This window comes from Dipodomys ordii, unplaced genomic scaffold, assembly GCF_000151885.1.
Source record: "Dipodomys ordii isolate 6190 unplaced genomic scaffold, Dord_2.0 Scaffold133, whole genome shotgun sequence".
Lineage (NCBI taxonomy): Eukaryota > Metazoa > Chordata > Mammalia > Rodentia > Heteromyidae > Dipodomys > Dipodomys ordii.
Window position 1 is genome coordinate 3,062,645 of NW_012267349.1, and position 6,000 is coordinate 3,068,644.

Sequence of the window (6,000 nt, forward strand, 5' to 3'; positions counted from 1 at the left end):
TTTTAGAATTTTGTTCAAAAGAGGTCCATCATTTGTAAGATGCAAATATGTTTGCAACTGTAGAATACTTTGACACTGTTCCTTTAATTAAAGAAAATCACTAGAGTATAAATGTTAAATATTCTAATTTGGCAATAAAATTATAGTTTCCCCCTTAGCCAAAGGAGATGTATTACAAGAACCCCAGTAGATGTCTAAAGACATAAGCAGTACCAAACCATATAATACAAGCATGGAAATAACTGTGATGGTCAATCTAAAAACCAGGATAACTGCTAAATGATTAATGGAGAGGTAGCAATTACAGCATGGATATCCAAGGCAAAGGGATGATTTACCTCAGGATGGATGAAGCCTGGCAGTGCAAGACTTTATCAAGATCAGAATGGCTCATAATTTAAAACCTATGAAAGATTTATTTCTGGCACTTTCTATTTAATATTTTTAGACTGTTATTAACTTAGGATAATTGAAGCCAGGGAAAGCAAGCCCCCAGTAAGAGCTACTACTGTGTGTGGCTGAACTATAACTTCTAGTTATCTAATTTTTGTGTGACCTTAGCTTCTGTAGAAATGGGTGGTTAGCAGTTGGTTGTGACTATTGATTTTTTTTAATTTGAATGGAGTGTGATAAGGAAGTATGTAACCATGAAACCACAAAGTAGAGAAGTTGGAAGACAGTGAGCTCTGGATTTTCAGTAGAAAGAGAAGATGGAAAGAGGTAGGGAACTAAGTAAAGGATCATTCTCATCACAAGCCCAGTATTCTTGGAAATGGAAACATCATGGAATGTTTGGCATATTCAAAGCCCATCTTCTGAGCAAAACTATCAGCAGTGAAGAATATTGTTAGTACCTTCATACAATACACATTGGCCAAAGAGCCAAAGCAGAAGAGGAGGAACATAAGTGCCTCATAATAACCAGTGGGTAGATTGGTGAGCACAGGTGATTGCATTCTTATATGCCCCTACCCAGGAAAACTCAAAAAGCACTTTACAAAGGTAATTCTACTAAGATCTTTCTTACATTCTTTTTTTGGGGGGGGGCCTGAACTCTGGGCCTGGGTGCTGTCCCTCAGCTCTTCAGCTCAAGGCTAGCACTCTACCACTTGAGCCACAGCGCCACTTCCGGCTTTTTTCTTTTTGCTTATGTGGTGCTGAGGAAACGAACCCAGGGCCTCAGGCATGCAAGGCAAGCGTTCTACCACTGAGCCACCTTCCCAGCCCAAGATCTTTCTTACATTCTAAGTGTGAAATCTTGAACTACAATAATTTGGGCACAAGAATTAAATGTAATCTCCTTTTACATGATTTCACAGGCTAGTGAGTCCAGGATATAGAAGACATACATTAATTATTTAGGATTGTCTGTAAAATATTAATGTTTTCCCTTTCTGGATATATTCACATTAGCAGATTCTCTTTTTGAAAAAAAAATCCCCAAGGACCTAGAAAAAATTGTGTTGGATGAAGTAAGTCATGAAAGATGCATGTTTTCCCTCATATGTGGAAGTTAGATTAAAATATATAAAAGCACATACAAAGCCATATTAAAAAATGAAACATGTGTTGTCCGAGGATTAAGGGGAGGAGGGATAGTGAACAGAGAGAGGAACTATGAGAAAATATAGTCAGAATATAGTCATAATACTCAATGTGCCTATGTGAAAATGAAACTAGCAAATGAGGGGTGGGTGAGGATAGCATAGATGGAGGAGAATGATGAAAGTGGTGACACTGATCAGGATACACTGTACACATAAATCGACATGTTGTATTGAAACTTCTTTGTACACTTATTTCATGCCAATATAATAATAAACGCTTAGATCTCCAAGTCAGAATGGGCAAGGGAAGTTTAGCTGGACATCTGAGTTAGAACATAACCTAGCTAGATTAGGGCAAAAGAACAAGTTGCCTACGGAGGGAAGTCTACATATAGGAAGGACAAAATGGAGCTGATTATTATTGGGTGTACTTGAGAGCAGGTAATAATCACTGTCAGCCATTAATTAGAACCATTGGTGAACTAGGAAACAATTCTAACAAAACAAAGACCTATATGAGGGCAGATAATTATTTTACATTATTTGACTCAGTACCAAATAATATTCATAGTCATAAAAGTGTAAAAACTATATATTGGTTTAACTGAAGATTTTAATTTTATTGGAATTTAGAGAAGTTGAAAGAAAGAAAGAAATTCTCAACAACCATAAATAGATATCAGTAATAATATCCAAAGCTCATAAATCAAGAAACAATAGCATAAGCTTTTTATCTGGGATTATGAAGATAGCTTCCAGTAGAGTCAGTTAAGAAGGCAAAAATGAGAGGTTGCTGATGGATCATGCCTGCAATCCTAGCTACACAGAAGGCTGAGATCAGAGGATCAAGGTTCCAAGTGAACTGAAGCAGGAAAATCCTCAAGATCTGTATCTAACAACTACGAAAATGCCAGATTGGAGCCATAGCTCAAGTGGTAGAGAACCAGCCATGAGCAAGCAAAAAAAAAAAAAAAGCAAAAGTAGCTGTTTTAGGGGATAAGTTAGTTGGAAAGTTTGAGCTGAGGACATAGTTGGTTGATAGAACACCTGCCTAGTAAACATGCATCCCTAAGTTCAAACCTTAGTATTACACACAAAGGGTTGGGAAAATGAGCAAAAGACAATTTTCAATAATATAACATATAGTACTTGAGCAATATTTGATTATCCTATATTTGGTTATCCAATTATTTGTAGGTATTATTTTGGTAAATCTCCATTTTATAAATAAGAATATATATATATATATCCAATCTGTATATATATGGTCATATATGTGCCTGTATATATGCATATATATATGCATATATATATATATTTAAGCCAGTGGCTCATACCTATAATTCTGCTCAGGAGGCTAATATCTGAGGATGGGATTTGAAGCCAGACTAGGAAGGAAAGTCAGTGAGACTCTTATCTCCAATTTAAAAAGCCAGCAGTGGTGTTGTGGCTCAGTTGGCAGAGTGCTAGCCTTGAGCAAAACAGCTCAGGGACAGTACCTAGACCATGAATTCAAGCCCCAGGAACAACAACAACAAAAAAGTTGGGCATACCAAAACACTATGTCAAGGACTTAAATTCCATATCTTAGTTTCCCTCTAACCTTAAAATGATTTACTTTTAATCTATTTATTTTTAAAGACAGGTGAAAAGAATGCTAGTTATATGTTATCCGCCTATTACTATATGGGGAAAAAAAAAAAAAAACATTGCTTTCCTACCTTGCAGCCAAGCTATCCATCAGGACTTATCATGAGAAGGCTTGATGGGGCTGAAGGATTTATTTCCAAGGATTTTTACTTATGACTGGCATATAGGTGCTGGGTTTCTACCAGAGTGGGTCTCTCTACAGCTGGTTATTCCGAGAATGAGAAAATTGAGAGAAAGAGAGAGGCAGAGAGAGTGAGAAAGAGACAGAGAGACAAAGACAGAGAGACAGAGACAGAAACAGACAGCCAGAAAGCCCTCCAGAAGCTAGCCTCTTTATGACCTAAACTTTAAAGTCATAGCATTGCTTTTGCTACATTTTATTCATAGTCACTAAATCTGGCCCACATTCAAGGAAAATGAATTTGTCTCTATCTTTTGAAGGGAAGAATATCAAAGAAAATTTGAAGACTTTTTTTTAAACTACTAAAATTTCCCTCTGATTGCTCAAGATCTATAGCCTTCTTAAATTTAAAACATCTCCTCCACCAAGACTACCCCAAAAGTCTTTTCTATCTACAGCACCACCTTGACGTCTAAGAATCTCATTATCTAAATGAATGTGTGATGAGTTTCTTCATGTACAATTTCTCTCAATCTGAAGAACTAAAAACTAAAGAATTAAGTCCCTTGCCTCATCCCTACACTTAATATAAAATGGTGGCCCCAGCTTAGTATAGTTGCTATAGACTTTCCTATTCCAAAAAGAAACACACACACACACACACACACACACACACACTAGTATAGTTGCTATAGACTTTCCTATTCCAAAAAGAAACACACACACACACACACACCAACCAGAGGTTCAAGTCACTACTCAGGAGCAAATCCTAAGTTCATCAGGCATATATTGACATCTAATTGACTAAAATTCAAAATATGGGAACAAGTCACGTAGGTTTTGGTTCTATCTCTCTGAGCCATCTTTCCTTTTCCATGAATGTTGGCTGAGTAGTTTTTACACACTGCTTCATGCCTGTATAAAGGTGTCTTCTCATTGTATTGTCTGCTCCTTTCATCCCAGATGTCTGTTGTTTCTGTTAATTCTCTTTGTTTTTTTATAAGTCTTGTTACATTTCACTTCATTAAGCAAAACCCCAATAGTCCTAAAAACCAAGTGATTTAAAATAATAAATAAACATTATCTAACATTTTTTTCTAGGTCAGGAATCAGGAGCCACATGGCTGGTATGTTCTGGTTCAAGGTTTCTCTTGAGACTAGATGATCTGAATGCAGCCTGCCATTATCTTCTTCCTCCTTTATTTATTTATTTTTTTTGAAGTCCTGGGGCTTGAACTCAGGGCCTAGGCATTGTCCCGAGCTTCTTTTGCTCAAGGTTAGCATTCTACCACCTCCCCCATGTATCACTTCTGGCTTTTTCTGTTCATGTGGTATTGAGGAATCGAACCCGGGCTTCATGCATGCTAGGCACTAACCACATTCCCAGCCCTTCAACACACTTTTAAAAACTATTTCTTTAATGATCGTTCCCCCTGCTTTCTAAGATTCTTATAATTCTAAAATGGAACTTTTAACTTTTTTAAATCAGTTCTTTAAGGATTTGTTTTCCTCTGCTAAGATTCTTACTATTCTAAAATTGAATCTTTTTTCTACCTTTTCAACCTTTTGGACATTTTGTTTTACTTTCTGGACAATTTCCTTAGCTTTATTGAGAAGGCCTTCTATTTAGTTGGCCTCCTTCCCCACCACCAAGAGTTTATTGCTGTTTTTCTTCTTGTTGTTGCTGTTTAAAACAAACCATGATGTTACTGTTAGACAAGCGTAATACTTATCTTTTTGAATACACAGAATTTTGGGGAGTTTATTTATCCATGCAAATCTTCTATATCAACTTTTAAGTCTCAATCTTTTATATTAAATGCGTTCTTCACATGCCTTTACCTGTTCTTTGGGCATAAATGTTCTACTCTTGAGATTGATGACCTTTTTAGATACATTGTTATTAGGATGTGACATAGGCAATATTTCACAACATGAGTATGTTCTGTACCACTGAACTGTGTGCTGTAAAATAATTAATTTGGAGGTTGAAGGCATGGTTTAGTTGGTAGAATGCTAACCAATGAGAGAAAGAAGAAAATATTGAGTTCGAGTCCTGGTCTCAGACCTAATAAAAAAAGAAAAAGAAAATAAGAAATAAAAGTTAGTTTTATGCCATATGAACTCATCTCAATTTTTTTTTGGGGGGGTCCGGTCGTGGGGCCTGAACTCTGGGCCTGGGCGCTGTCCCTCAGCTCTTCAGCTCAAGGCTAGCGCCCTACCACTTGAGCCACAGCGCCACTTCTGGCTTTTTTCTTTTTGCTTATGTGGTGCTGAGGAATTGAACCCAGGGCCTCTGGCATGCAAGGCATGCGCTCTACCACTGAGCCACCTTCTCAGCCCCCTCATCTCATTTTTTTAAGTGAAGAGTCCTTCCTAAAAATTAGACTTTCAGTCACTCCAATAAAAATATTTATACATATTTTCTTTATATTTAAAAGAAAAGCCAGAAATTTCTGTCCTAGCTGGGCACCAGTGGCTCACGCCCGTAATCCTAGCTACTCAGGAGGATCACGGTCCAAAGCCAGCCCAGGCAGGAAAATCCATGAGACTCTTCTCTCCACTTAACCACCAGAAAACCAAAAGTGGCACTGTAGCTTAAGTGGTAGAGCGCTCACCTTGAGCTGAAGAGCTCAAGGACTAGCACCCAGGCCCAGAGTTCAAGCCCCAAGACCAACA

At 37.5% G+C, this 6,000-nt stretch overlaps 1 protein-coding gene across 2 annotated transcripts in view; it reads left to right on the forward strand.

Moving 5' to 3' along the window:
- Acmsd (aminocarboxymuconate semialdehyde decarboxylase) overlaps nucleotides 1–6,000 on the forward strand; it is a 54,321-nt gene that overhangs the window by 38,266 nt on the left and 10,055 nt on the right. The gene's annotated exons all lie outside the window — the stretch shown is intronic.